This window comes from Rana temporaria, chromosome 4 (assembly GCF_905171775.1).
Source record: "Rana temporaria chromosome 4, aRanTem1.1, whole genome shotgun sequence".
Lineage (NCBI taxonomy): Eukaryota > Metazoa > Chordata > Amphibia > Anura > Ranidae > Rana > Rana temporaria.
Genome location: NC_053492.1, coordinates 195219210 through 195235390, shown reverse-complemented (window position 1 = coordinate 195235390; position 16181 = coordinate 195219210).

Sequence of the window (16181 nt, the reverse complement as noted above, 5' to 3'; positions counted from 1 at the left end):
CATAGTTAGGACTGCAGTACACGGAGTGCCTTGACGCGGCCTGCAGCTCACACAGGTATTTGCAAATACATGCAACTAAACCTCTGTTTTTAATGCATACAGCTAGACAGATTAATTTGGTTTAGTGCTCTTTTGGTTCTTAACTTTGAGCCTGGCTATTATGGAAACATTTTTTATATTCCATATATATATTAAATCGCATACTGCTAAAAACGCATCTCATTTAAAGTCCCAAAACCTCCCCCCTTCTATGGATTGTAAGGGGGAACACCTACGCCGAAAAAAACAGTGTTGGGGTTCCCCCCAAGATCCAAACCAAACCCTTATCCGAGCACGCCGCCTGACTGGACAGAAATGGGGGTGGGGACGAGGGAGCGCCCCCCCTCCTGAGCCGTACCAGACCGCATGCCCACCCCAAAGCACCTTGTCCCCATGTTGATGAGGACAAGGGCCTCTTCCCAACAACCCTGGCCGTTGGTTGTCGGGGTCTGTGGGCGAGGGGGCTTATCGGAACCTGGGAGCCCCCTTTAATAAGGTGTCCCCCAGATACTGGCCCCCCACCCTATGTGAATGAGTATGGGGTACATCGTACCCCTACCCATTCACCTGGGGGAAAAATGTTAAGTTAAAAAAACACACTACACAGATTTTTGAAGTAATTTATTAGTCAGCTGGGGGGGTCTTCTGCCGGGCCCCCTCCCCCTTTAAGCTCTTTTACATGGGGGGGTAGGCCCGGTCTTCTCTGCTGTCTTCGCCGGGGCCCCCTCCCCCTTTAAGCTCTTTTACATTGGGGGGTGCGCCCGGTCTTCTCCGTCGTTTTCTGCCGGGGGGGGGAGCCGTCTAATCTCCGCTGTCTTCTGCCAGGGCCCTCTCCCCCTTTAAGCTCTTTTACATTGGGGGGGTGCACCTGGTCTTCTGCCGGGGGGGAGCCGGTCTTCTCCGCTGTCTTCTCTGTTCCCTCTTCTGCCAGGCTCCACCGCGGGGCCCGGTCTTCTCCGTTATCTTCTCTGTTCCCTCTTCTGCCGGGCTCCACCGCGGGGCCGGTCTTCTCCGCTATCTTCTCTGTTCCCTGTTCTGCCGGGCTCCACCGCGGGGCCCGGTCTTCTCCGCTATCTTCTCTGTTCCCTCTTCTGCCAGACTCCACCGCAGGGGCCCGGTCTTCTCCGCTATCTTCTCTGTTCCCTCTTCTGCCGGCCTCCAGTGCGGGGGCCCGGTCTTCTGTTCTAGCGATGTTGACACAACGAGCTCTCCCACTGTAATGTTGTGTGAGCATTGCGCAACGACTTATATAGGCATGGGGCGTGGTCACCGGGAGATGCCACCCGGCGAGCCCACCCCTTGTTGTATGTAAGTTTGTGATGTATATGAGAATTAGAAATGTATGAATTGTGATTATTACCTATGTATAGGACCAACAAGTAGATTGTTTAACTGACTCAAGATACATATGGTTTGATGGACTTTGATGTTGTTTAGAAAAGATTTGGTTGGAAGTTGTTTTAAAATAAATGAATAAATGGCTGCCGCATATTCAAGTGGCAATGTGGCTGAGGGGGGAAGGGCGGCCATGCATTGTTGGGACATGTCTTAAAGGATTTTCTGCAAAAGCAGGGGGTGTTCTTTTGTTTTGAGATGAAAAAGATGTTGACCTTCTAACGTTCAGAGTAAAGTATTAAACAGGAGAGTATGTTTAAAGTGTGTTATTTTGTATTTTATGTAACTTTGGCGTTTCTTGAATGTGTTGTTGGGTTGGATAGTTTGTGTTCCTATGGGCCCTAGTTGATGTAGCCTAAAGTGTTTGTCTACGGTGTTCATTTATTGTCTCAATTGTGTAGTCAGTTTTTGTGGGAAGAAATTTTGGTTTTCTATTGAAGAAATCTTGGTTTGTGTTGGTTTTGGCAGGATCAGTGCCCTTTTTTTATTTGTTAGAGTTCTTTTACACTCGCAACGGCCGGGCGTCGGTGGTAAAGTGCTGCTATTTTTTGGCCACTAGCGGGATGATTTTAACCCCCGCTAGAGGGCAAAAAAGGGTTAAAAGCGTCCGCTAAGCGTCACTGCAGTGGCGCTTTGTCAGTGGTTCAGCGACCGCTTCCCATTGATTTCAATGGGTAGGGGCACTTTAGGAAAGGTGAGTTAACCGCTCCTAAAGCGCTGCAAAGAAGCTGCTGATAGGACTTTTCTTGATGCTCTGCACAGCGCCCTAGTGAGAAAGCAGTCGGGCTTTCACACTGGGTTTGCAGCTGAGGCTTTTTTCAGGTGCTTTACAAAAGCTATTATTAGAGCTAAAGTGACTGAAAAACACCTCCAGTGTGAAAGGGGTCTTAAGGTCGGCCATTTTGTTGTAGTCCGTTTTGTCGTGGACCGATTGCCGTCAGCCCATTTTGTTGTAGTCTGATTTGTCGTGGACCGATTGTCGACTGCCATTTGATTGTAGTCCAGAAAATCATCTACCATGTGGTCGTGGTCCGGCTTTCGTCTGTCATTTTGCTGTAGTCCAGATTTCATCCACCATTTTGTCGTGGCCTGATTTTCGTTTGTTGCAACTGCCATTTTGTGTCTTCTGTGTTTTGGTTCTGGAGGAGTTGCTCTGCTTTTGGGCCAGGTTTCAATGTTTAGTGAGGTTGAGTCATCTTTTTGCAGGAATTAGCAGGAATTGCAATTTTTGGCTTTAGTTGCGTTGTTTTTGTGCAATATTTTAGTCTCGAGTGAAATATAGTCTGTTTTTTTTGTACTAAATTCCATTTCCAGTAGAATAATTTTGGGATTTTAAATTTAATTCCAATTGCTGTACAAAGTTTTATACTGTAATTCAGATTTGCGTAGAGAGTAAACCGGAGTCATCACCATTATAGTTGTAACATCTAGGTACAGATAGAAGCCATAATATTGTTTCGAATAGTTTAAGGATTTCATGGTGTTTTGTAGTTGTCTGACAAACATGTTTAGAGGGTTGTTTACAGTGAGACCGGTCGGGCCGTGAAAGTCGGAATTCCAGTACACGATTGTATTAGCATGAGGAGTAGTATTCTGCCCCGGTCAGACCGTGTATGATAATCGGAATTCCGGGGGTAGGTTATAGTGATAAAGGCACAAACAATAACTGCTCTGAAAGTAAAGTGCATGCATGCAAAAGTAAAGTAATTTGAATCGTGTGGGCAATGGGCCGTCCATGCAGGGGTGGGAACCAGGCACCCCAGTCAGACAGCTGCATAGGACATGAAATCTGGGTATGGAGCTAAGGTCATAAGACCCCTTAAAGGTTGGTGTATATGGTCATAGGGTACAGTAACCTGTATTCCTTTGGAAGGTACTTTTGATGTCTGGTGGTACGAGACCCCAAAATAAAAATACCTCGGAAGTAGCACAACTGTGGCTTCAGAAATCTGTAATGATGAGTGGATTGATGAATGTGTAGTACACGTTTGTGTGGTTAAAATTCTCATGCCTGTTTTTGAACTTTGTGTGGTTGGCCCATGCAAGGTTTGGAGCTGCTCTCATGTTTTTCCCATTGTATTTTTCTATTGCTAAAAGAGTGAAGTCAGCATTCTGTCTGGTTGTTTTGTTTTTATGTTTGTTTTGGAAACTATGAAATATCTCCCTCACATATAGTCTTCTAATTGTTTGTATGTAGCAATATATTAGAACCCACTGCAGCGGCCCTCTTACACAATTATCTCCATGTTATCTACATGACAAAGAACAAGTTTTAAATATTTCACTTAGGACACAATGGTAATGTCAAGAGTCTTTGATCTGAAAATTTAGTCAGATACATGATAAATGCAATACAAATAAAATGTTTGGCATCCACTCATTTAAAGTTATTGCAAGCATGTCATACTTGCCTGCCCTGTGCAATGATTTTGCACAAAGCAGCCCCAATCCTCCTTTTTTCAGGTCCCCTGCTGGTGCTCCTAGCTCCTCCCACCCTCTGATTGCCCCCATAGAAAGCCGCTTGCTATGGGGGCACTCATGCATGCTCACTCCTGACTCCAGACAGCTCTGTGTGTCCATAAGGCCCCCTTCCTCGCTGGCGGTGATTGAAAGCAGCAAGAGCCAGTGGCCCCCACTTCTGTGCCTGAGCCAATGAGAAGGGAAAAACCTGAGAGAGCCTCTGCTCTCATGCATGTCACTGGATCGAGATCAGGCTCAGGTAAGATAAGGGAGGAGCTGCATACTGAAGGTTTTTTACCCCAGTGCAGAAAATGCATTAAGGCTAAAAATCTTCAGCCTTTAGAACCACGTTTATTCTTTATTATAATAAAGTTACAGTTCTGTGTATTATTGTAAACATTTCATTGTTGGTGTTTTAGAAATTTTGCAATGTTTTTTATTGTTTTTTTACGGTAGGGTATAAATCTATTCTGCAAAATGATTGTGACCTTGCGTCTTTTTTTGTGAGATCTTATAACCATAAAATATTTATATACTGCATTGAAATATTGTCCCTTTATTTAATCTCAATGCCTTCAATTCTCCTATGTGATAGTTTAATAGAGCTGTACTCAGTTACTGTAGGAGGTGTTTGGTACACATGTCTTTGTTTGACATTTACATCTACGGTATACATACCCCATCATGCAGAACCAAGCTGCCCCTTGAAAATAAAGAGTACAGTTTGATATGTGAAAACAAGACTGGCGCACAAAGCCTGGCCTGTCAGTTTAAGCAATAATGGAAGATGCAGTGTATTAACAAGATTGAATGATGGTGTGTTTTACTTTATTCAAGTTCTGAAAAAGTTAACACATTTGAAGCCCATATCCTCCTTTGCACAAGGGATATTTTAGCCTTGATCTGTTTTGCATATCAGTTAAACTATTTTAGATCTCTTACATTTCATACTGTGGTAAACCTGTCACAGAGCGACCACACACTCTCTAAAATACCACACTTCCTCTCTCTCTCTCCCTCTCAGTGCATTTGGTCATTCTGTTTTCTACATTATATACCTCATTCTGCCTGTGTGTGTGTGAAAACCAGTAAATACCCCAGACTATAATTGAACTTAGCATTGTGTGACATGTGTCTAAGACCCCTTTCACACTGAGACGGTTTTTAGGCGCTTTTGGGCTAAAAATAACGCCTGTAAAGCGCTTGAAAGACGGCTCCCCTGCAGTCTCAGTGTGAAAGCCACACAAGGGAAGATGCGCCTCTGGGTGTAATAGTTTGAAAACAATTTAATGTAAACACAAGATATGGCCACTCACATTTTGGTGGTATAAAATAGGCATGTAAATTTCCAATGAAGGGAGAGAGGTGTCATCAGGTACGCCGTTCACGTCCTGGTCCTGCAGCACTGTGCTGTTGAAGTGTAGTCTCACCGCTGATGAAAATGGAGCTGGCTGCGCTGAAAGCCCTGAGAGTAAAACCCCTATCAATATTTACCACATCATCCTCCCCTGGCTTTCAGAATTGTATGCTACACTGTCAGAGATTGGACTTCATTTCTCGTTGACCGTATATAACTTTATGTATACTCATTATACTGACTTGATACACTGCTGCACTGTTTTTTTTTTTACACAATTTTTACTTGTTGTTCAGTGTGAAAGCCCAAGGGCTTTCACATTGAGGTGACGCTCTGGCAGGACATTAAAAAAACACCTGCAAGCAGCATCTTTGGAGCGGTGAAGGAGCAGTGTATACACCGTTCCTCCACCGATCCTGCCCATTGAAATGAATGGGCAGCTCCGCCTAACCACCGACAAAGCACCGCTGCAGCGCCGCTTTCCGGGTGGTTTTAACCCTTTTTCGCCCATTAGCAGGGGTTAAAAGTGCCCAGCTAGCGGCTGAAAAACCTCTGCATAAACAACGGTAAAGCGCCTCTACCTCGGTGTGAAAGCACCCTAAGAGCTTTCTATATCACCAGTGAAAGATATTGCCCTATTTGTACAGCTTATGACATACATAAGTGACTTTGGAGGTCTTTCAGAGTCCTGAGATACCTGTAATAAGATGCTACAAGTGATGTCAAAACACGGAGTGGATACACTCATGTTTCTAGTTGTATAAAATGCCGCAACATGTAGGACACCCAACATAGAACATCCAATATTAGAGGTGATTTCTTCTTCCAAAGAAAGCAAACCTTTGCACACTAGTACTGACTAGTATTCCATTGTTTCTTTTCACCCTCAGTTTCTTTCCCTTACTCAAGTAATGTAACCCCAGTGCTGAAGGAGAGGGACAGGAAAGGGTCAAACTAAGATGCCGTGAGTCACCCAACGTACACTCTGCAATTGCTGGTTTCTTCATCTTTATCACAGGTTCTTGTCTAGGTCAGCTCCACTAGTCCTGTGAGATATAAATTGGAGAATTGTAGTGGAAAACACTGGACAGGTGGATGTGGACATTAGCTCAGTGTGTCCCCCCCAAAATGTAAGTTATGTTAAAGGTGTGTATTGTCACAGGAAACCAAGAGTTAGCTGGAGAACAGTTGCAGTGTCAGCATGCATGGTTTAATGTCATCTCTAAAAGTAGAGGTAGGCCTTAAAGTTGTGTATTCCCTCACGGTAGCCTAAGACTTGTTCTATGGCATCGATAAAGACAACACAAAACAAAGTTTGGCCATGTGTGCAGTAAAGTGACCCTCATCCATGTCTTTATGGTCTTTATGGACCTTATTTTTGCACTGGTGTGCAGTCATGTTGAAACAGAAAGTGCCCAAACTGTTCCCACAAAGTTGGGAGCATGAAATTGTCCAAAATGTCTTGGCATGCTGATGCTTTAAGAGTTCCCTTCACTAGAACTAAGGGGCCAAGCCTAACCCCTAAAAAACAACGTGTTTGGGGTGGAGGAACTTTAGTGGCCTGCACAGAGTGCTGACTTCAACCCAATAGAACACCTTTGGGATGAATTAGAGTGACGACTGTGAGCCAGGCCTTCTCGTCCACATCAGTGCCTGACCTCACAAATGCGCTTCTGGAAGAATGGTCAAACATTCCCATAGACACACTCCTAAAATTTCTGGACAGCTTTCCCAGAAGAGTTGAAGCTGATATCGCTGCAAAGGGAGGGCCAATATTGAACCCTACGGACTAAGGCTGGGATGCCATTAAAGTTCATGTGCATGTAAAGGCAGGCGTCCCAATACTTTTAGTAATATAGTGTAGGTGCTTATCACACATGCATGCCATGTTAAAAAAATCACAACAAAGTTAGGAGCCTGCGACATATTTAGCCAAGATATACAGTATAGGCAACCAGAGTATTTTGCTTGTTCTCTTTGAGGCATATGGGCATGTATTTCAGAGGAAATATGATTTATTATTAACTTTTGTTCATTTTGTAACATTTGCAAGTGACCTGCATCGATCTACATCTTACATTTAAGAAGTTATTAACCTAATGGCTTTCTGGTGTCAAGCTTTTGACTTCAGGAAAATTCACTGATAAGTATGCCATCAGGACTTTTCTACAATGAAGATAGCAACTACAGGCAGATAGAGCACAGCAATGATGTCTTCTATCAACTTGTCGACAGTATCAGTTCCCATACCAGCCAGTTTAACAAGTGCTTATCTATTAGAACAGGATGTAATTTTTGCTTTTGTAAGAAACCACATTCTTTTCTTGCTTTTGTGGTTTGTGACACACTGCAGAGTATGTATAAAGTATCCGGAACACCATAAGATGAGGAAAAACCTACACGTTGCACAGTGTACCATGTTGTGACTTATAGTGCTCTGTCATGTATTCTGAAAAAACAAAGTTCTCTTTACCCTCTCTGACCGTAACTGAAAAAAAAAAAAAAAAAAGCTAATCATTCTTTGCACTGAACGTTTTACAATTTTCTATTTCTATTTCCATTGAAAGACTTCAGGGGTATCACTGATGTAGGACATTGAAATAAAAATAGAAAAGTTGAACCAGGAAGCCTTGATGCACACACAGGAACCACTATGTATAAAAAAGGAAAGTCGTGTTTCAAAGCAAGTTAAGTGAAAAATGGAAGAGCAATGCTAAACAGAAGAGTCGGGGCTTTACCACAATAATGATTAAGAAATGATTTATGGTGAGTTTAATATTGCTTTAGCAAACAAATTAAAATGGACCCATTAACAATGGGTTTGATAATGCATGTTTCTCTTTGACTTTGTCTGTCCACAAGGTAACTTTCTCTGCTCCATACAGAAAACTGTTTGTCAGGCCAGCTTCTTTAAGTCAGTCCGGAAATATATGGAAAAATCATGTAAGAACAGCAGATATTTGACCTGAATGTTGGTAAAGTGGAATTCACTTTAATGTCAGGGATGACCTCTAACTTCTGCATGTTTTTTCTTCTGTTGCTATTCTCAGGTTACTCAAAGTTACATGACAGTATATTGCCAATGAGTAATTTCCTGGCTGGATAATAGTTCCTCCTCAGGGGCCCCACTTTCAGAAGTATAGCCCCTTGTAGTCATCACCCAGGCACATAGGGCCAGATTCACAGCCAGCGGGCGCAACGTAACTTTTCTGATTTAAGTTACACCGCCGCAAATTACACAAGTAAGTGCCCGATCCACAAAGCACTTACCTGGAAATTTGCAGCGGTGTAACTTAAATCCGTCCGGCGCAAGGCGGGCCAATTCAAATGGGGCGAGTCCCATTTAAATTAGGCGCGCTCCCGCGCCGGACGTACTGTGCATGCTCCCGACGCTATTTTCCCGACGTGCTTTGCGCGAAGTTACGTTGCGGGTACACTTTTACATGGTGTACTAACTTTACACTTTGTAAAAGGTACCCTATCTTTGCGACGGCAAACTAACACTTACGGCGACTTAACGAAGAGAAAAAGCTTTGTGGATCTCCGTAAGTGCTAATTTGCACACCCAACGCTGGATTACGACGAGAAATGCCCCCAGCGGCGGCCGCGGTACTGCATCCTAAGATCCGACAGTGTAAGTCCATTACACCTGCCGGATCTTAGGACTAGCTATGCGTAACTGATTCTATGAATCAGCCGCATAGTTAGAAACAGTATTTTCAGTAAAAAGTATATGTGTTATAGTGAAACTTGGGGTGCTACTAAAAACAGAAAATCTTCACCTCGCTATACTCCTGCACATTCCCACCCACCCCCTGCAGGTAGGATGCTGTAATGACTCTTATGCCTCGTACACACAACCGGTTTTTCCGTAGGAATAAAAAAAAATCAAAGGTTTTCCTGACGGAATTCCTCTCAAGCATGCCTTGCATACCCACGGTCACACAAAAGTCCGGTGAACTTTTGACTGCCAAGAACACAGTGATGTAAAAGACTACGACGAGCCGACAAAGTTCTATGCTTCCGAGCATGCATCAAATTGTTTTCGAGCATGCATCGAATTGTTTCCGAACATGCGCGTTTTATTTCCCATCAGAAAAGCATACAGATGAATGGTTTTCCCGCCAGGATTTTTTCCTGATGGGGAAAAAAGAGATCCTGCTCTCTTTTTTGTCCAGCAGTTTTCCCGTCGGAAAAACTGCAATGTAGCATACACACGGCCGGGAATCCCGGCCAAAAGCTCTCATCGCAGGTTTTCCGATGGGAAACAGTCGTGTATACGAGGCATAAGGACATGTAATGCCAGAGTAGCACCACTATTTCCCACCCATGGCCCAACCAGACAAATTATACAAATAATGATGCAGTGTAACTAAAACAGTGTCTTAAATCTATAGGAATCCTTATGTCCATAGGAACAGAGTCAAGTCAGCACATTTTATGTCACCAGGGCCGCTGATAGGGGGATACCACCAGTCCTCCTGTAGGGGGCCCGGGCACACAGGGGGGCCCAAACAGCAGGGGGAATTGGTGCAGTTTGGCGGAGGGGCAGTTACAGAAGAATGCCCTGTGCTGCACTCTGCAGTAGCTGAAAGCCAGTTTTTTCCCCTCCTCCTGGCTTTCAGCTGCTGCAGGGAGAAACACAGACACAGGGCATCATTCCTGTAATTGCTTCTCTGACACTGATCACTGATTCCCCTCCCTGCTTTGGATCCCCGCGTGATTATATATATTTTTTTTTAATGTAAAACACAAATAAAAAAGGGCTAATTCACACAGGTTCTCTGTTATGTTTGTGTTTGCTAATAATGATTTTAGTGTAGGCTGTATGCGGCCCCGTGATTTCTAACAGCAGCCCTGGATGTCACCACTGGGCGGTGTGGAAACCGAACGGTGAGAAGGCGGTTTATTTTTATACTATGCGCAGAACAAGGCACTGAGAGTGCATTTGTTCATGAGTGTCCATTTTAGATTTTATTAAATTGTTTTAAAACGTATAGAGGGCACTATTGGTTTTTATCCCTTTTGCATGAGCACATGTCACACGGAGAGGAGGAGGTCAAACAGAAATTCCAGTCCATGTGTCTGTGATTGTTACTGGGAGCCAGGAGCCAGTTGGAGTATAGCCCTAGAATGACAAAAATGTGTTTGACCTTGACTGGTAATTGAGGTCCAGCCCAAGAGGTGAGCACATATGGTTTACTGGGTGTTATGCATGTGATATGTGGGTGACCCGCTGAAGAGAAGTCTGGGATATCTGAAATTCACTGGGGGTTGGCCACACGTACATATTTAAGGACTTTTTTGTTTCATTATTTGGCACTCATTTGTTTAGGAGACAGTGGAGGTTATTTACGAAAGGCAAATCCACTTTGCACTACAAGTGCAAACTACAAGTGCAAAGTGCACTTGAAATTGCACTGAAAGTGCACTTGGAAGTGCAGTCGCTGTAAATCTTAAAGGTGTAGATCTAAAATGAGGGGAAGCTCTGATGATTTTATCATCCAATCATGTGCAAGCTGTTTTTTTATATTCCTTGCATATCCCCCTCGGAACTACAGCGACTGCACTTCCAAGTGCACTTTTAGTGCAATTTCAAGTGCACTTTGCACTTGTAGTTTGCACTTGTAGTGCAAAGTGGATTTGCCTTTCGTAAATAACCCCCACTGTCTCTTAAACAAATGAGTGACAAATAATGAAACAAAAAAGTCCTTAAATATGTATGTGTGGCCAACCACCAGTGAATTTCAGATATCTGATTGGCTCGGGCGGCTCGGCTGCTCTCGGCTGCTCTAGTCCTGCAAAGGGAACTGCGTTCCTGCTGTGAAAAAAGCGTTCCCATGAGTTCCTGCAGGACTTGAGCCCTGGGGTCAGCCACATATCACATGCATAACCCTAGTGCAATTTGCACTTGTAGTGCAAAGTGGATTTTTGTCTTTCGTAAATAACCCCCAGTGTTATAGTTGCACTGCATCATTATTTGCATTATATCTTAGAAGGGTGGAGTGAAAACGCCAAAAACGGTGCTGGGCAGCAACTAAGGATTCACAGATTTGTGAGCACATTGATTTGCTTGTGATTTATGTACATTAGGTTTATATGTCACAGATAGTTTATGGTATTTTGTATTAATAGTGACTGTGCTGATTGTCTTCCACTTTCCAGACAGATACAGGTTTTTCATTCTGCTGGGGTGATCACATCATGTAACTTTAGTGGCAGAGGTATTTTGAGAGCTCAAAAAAATATTAAAACCATTGCACATTTACCAGGGGCAGGCTGGGAATCAGGACCATTCAAGGATTTGCAGCATGGAGAGATTAGCTTTCAATACATCTATATATGTATACAAGTGGACCATTAACTAAATATGCCCTGTTATTCAAGTCTGTTCTCTGTGAGAGCACTTATGTTCTGTTTTCACAATGACTTCTGCACTCAAAATTGATGACATAAACACTCTCCAGTTTCTTTAAAATGTTATTTACACAGTGTTGAAAAGGCTAGGGTCTTCGTTCTAAAACCACATTATACCTACTTGGATGTTACTACAAATTATGGGGCCTAAAAGCAGAATTTTGATGGGGCCTATTGGTTTGCTCCTTCTATAGCAGCTAGCAGTGTCAACAATGGCAATACATGTCACTGATCTTAACATAAAGTATGCCTAAGAGTCCATTCACAATTGTGCAATTTGTCACACGACTTTGAACATCATGACAAATTGCACACTGTTCTTTTTTTAGCAACGCCTTTTTAAATCACTGTGACTTAAAGATGCAGCGAGTTTGAAAAGGTTCCTGCACTTTTTTGGTGGTACTTGTATGTGACTTTGATTCATAGAATGTAAAGTCTAAGCAAAATCGCACCAAAAGTGGCATCAAAGTCATGCTCTAAAGTCGCACTGGAAAACGTGCAACTTTAAGGCTGGGTTCACACTGGCAAATGCAGTCCGGTGCGTCTCCATTCACCGCTTCCGGTCGGATTTCAGCCCGAATTTTGGGCTGAATTCAGACCTGAAACGGACCAAAAGACGAACAGGGCTCCTGTGCAATTCGCACCGGAGCCACTGTGGAGATGTGTGAACCGGCTCCATAGAAACCCACATTCAATTCACATAAGTGTGAACCCAGCCTGAAGACGCGCTAATGTGAAAGGAAACTAAATCAAGCACAGGCAGCAGGAGAGCTGTTTGCATAGCCAGTGCACAACTAGATAGTGTGCTACTAGGTTGCACAAATTATATTTTTTATATTATGATAAAATTATTAATGCTCTTGCATGCAATTTTTCTATAGCCCAAATACAAGCTTCATTACATACTATTTCCTTATTTTTCATAGTTTTTTCTTTTAGGACTACAAACCTCAGCTGTCCTATGTATTTTTCGATGATGAGAAACTCCAGAATTCTTGAATGCATTAGGCATACATGGATAATTTCAACCTGTAGCAGAAGCTCTGAGGGCAATACATCTACACTGCTAAGATAACTAAATATATGCTTCTTAGTGCAGAGTGAAGATATCTGTGAATAGCTACACTCCCTAAAGCGGAACTTCCCCCAAAAGGGGATTTTCCACTTTAAGCCCTCTTTCTCTCCTCCCCTGCCACATTTGGCATGTATTTTTTTTAGGATGCTGGTGCTGGGAACCCAAAGGTTAGTGAAGAACTAGCACAGGTGAGGACGGTTCTGGATCTCTGGACAGGTAAGCTTTCTTGTATTAAATGTCAGCAGCTACAGGATTTGTAGCTGCTGACTTTAATTTTTTTTTTCCCAGGGTGAACCTCCTATTTAAGTTTGTCTTCAGCCCTCCTATATTGAAAACCTTACCGTTTAGTTTCCTCTAACCGCCTTACTAATGAGGCCCCCTCTTACACCGGGCCCCACAGTAGCAGTGTGGGCAGCTTTGGCTATTGTTTTGCCATTGATACCTCCTTTTTTTCTCAGATAAGAATTCCCAACTGTTATTCCAAGAAACATTTTTTTAAGAAAACTATAATAATAGAACTGCAGAGGTTACTATGCTATTGTGGAACTCTCCTTCTGCAAATACTAGTTAACTGGCTGTCAACATTTATCCAATGGCTTCAGATATTCATGAGTCATGAATCAAGGGCAGATGAAAAGTCTCATCAGGCTCCTACCTTTTTCAGGAAGAGGTTATCATGACAGGTTCAATAATTATCTTAGTAGAAGTAACGTTTAAGAATAAATTGTAGGCAGATACAAAGGCACAGTTAAGTTTAATGCAGCTGTCTTTTTTTCAATCAAATTGTTATTATTCATTTTTTTTTTTTATAATACAACACAAAAAGCAATTCCCACATATATCTCCACCCAAATACAAAAGAAAAAACATAAACAAACCAGCATTACCATATTATACTCACCAGTCAACGCTTCAATCTTTATTCAAGACCCTTCATCTCATTATTAATCCTTAATGGAATCTATAAACTTAACTCCCTCTTATGTCATTGTTGGTTTTCCTCAGTATCTCTAACTTACTCAACTTAATGTTCAAAAAAATTGGAGACTAACCACCGATGCCATATTTAAAAAAAAATGGCCTCCTCCTATGTTTATATGTCAATTCCTCTTGTCTTAAATTAAGGTTAATCGTCTTGATCCATTGATCTATTTTTGGCGGGTATTTTGATATCCATTTTTGTAATATAAGATTGCAAAACATGCAGATAGTTCTCAACCACATCACATGAATTTCAGTCGGGAGGGTTTCTAGTAATGCTATTTTTGGATCAAGATGGACCTGTGTGGAATCAAAGAAGTTTAAAGTGTTAAATACACCCTCCCAAAAGCGATGCAATTTGGGACATCGCCACAGCATGTGTATAAGTGTTCTTGTATCTGTGGTACAACTTGGGCAGTTTGGTGTAGCTGCTTTAACCCAAGAGTATACATTTAAAGGGGTATAATGGGCTCTGTGAATCACACTGTGAAGAAGATACGGATACTTCAAATAAATTCTTCAAAGCTTGTTTCCACTCCTCATCACTAAGTGTCTCTAGATCCCTGCACCACCGCCCAAAGCTATCCACTTGTGGATTAGTTCTAGCAGTCATTTATAGAGAAGAATATATACTCCCTATAAGTCCCTGTTTAGAATTTTTACAGTTACTGCCAAAGTTAAAATTGATGAAGGACTATATTTTAATAAAAAAGTCATTGCTTGACTCTGCAAAGAAAGCATGCCGTAGTTGCAAATATTGAAAAAATGACTTATTAGGCAAATTATATCTCTCTGCCAGTTTATCAAATGGTTACAAATCCTCATTATCATAAAGTTGACAAAGAAGCAGAATTCCAGCCTTCTTCCATGAATCAAAATTTTCAAGCTTTGCAACATCAGGCAATTGTGGATTATCCCATATGGGCATATATTTAGTATATCCCTCATATTCAGTATCTTGTTGAATAGCAGTCCAAATCTTATGTATTAAATTAAATGTGGGATAATTACATTTACTATAGAAGTGATAAGCTACTATTAACTATACCGGTGGATCTATCGGCAGCTGGGAAAATATAATTTGCTGTATGGGGTTCTCATAGTCTATAAGATTCCATCCATTTAATTGCTGTAATCAGGATGCTAGATAATACAATCTGGCATTCGGAAAAGCCAGACATCCTTTATCTTTTATCAACTGTAAGATTTCTAATCTAATCCGAGGATATTTAAACCTCTAAATAAGCTCTCTAAACAAGGTATCTATTTGTTTGACATTTTTCCTAGGAAGCCATACAGGACAATTATACAACAAAAATAATAATTGTGGCATCCATATCATCTTTATGAAACCAGCTCTACCTATTATCGTTAAAGGGAGTTTACTCCAAATTTTTCCCACTTGCTTAAACCGTTAACATATGTATTAACTTGTGATGTAACTCGTACACCCAATTATTTAAATGTAGAAATTACAGCTATTTGAGAGGCTAAATTTGGCAGATTAGTCACCAAGGGATCCACAGGCAAAAGAGCTGATTTATTCCAATGAATTGTAAAACCCGAGAAGGAGCCATATATATTGATTAAAGACATCGCTGCCTTCAAAGAAGATAATGTGTCTCCCAGAAATAAAAGTGTATCTACTACATATAAAGCAATTTTATCCTCTCCTAAGGGTCTACGAAATCCAATAATATTCAGTGATTGACGGATAGAGGCAGCCAACGATTCCAAAGCCAATGCAAAAAGCAAGGGTGATAATGGATATCCTTATCTTGTTCCTCGTTGCAGTGGAAATTGCGCTGATATATGTCCATTTGCCTGCACCCGTGCTACCAATGCAGCGTAAAGGAGCTGTATCCAACTTATAAACTGGGATCCAAAACCAAATTTTTCTAAACAATGCCATATAGTCCCATTCTATACTGTCAAAAGCTATGTTAGATATTACTTTCGCCAATCTAATGGCTGACACCTTTGCCAATAACTTCACATGATCATCTGATGTCAGAAGTGACATTGGACAATATGATTCAGGATTATTAGGGTTTTTATCTGGTTTTAACAAAACTATAATAATTTCATTCATAGAAGGTGAAAGATGACCACATTCCAATGCTGTATTAAATACCTCCGGCAGCAATTCAGTTCCATGTACCTTATTATTAGGCAGGCTGGCAGAGGCAAATTGGAGTTCCTCCAATGTCAAGGGCTGAGCCAACATCTCCCTATCAGCCACTGATAATTCTGTCAACATAATAGAATTAAGGAAAAGTTGCAGTTAAGCCTCCTACTTTAATACTATACAAGTTTTAATAGAAATCAACAAACATTGATGAAATCTCCAATGTAGTTTGTACAGTTTCAGTTGAAGAAACTTGTAGCTCTACTACTTGTGTCATTGGTTTCTGAGCTTTTACTATTGATGCTAAAAGATGACCTGTGTTTTCCCCA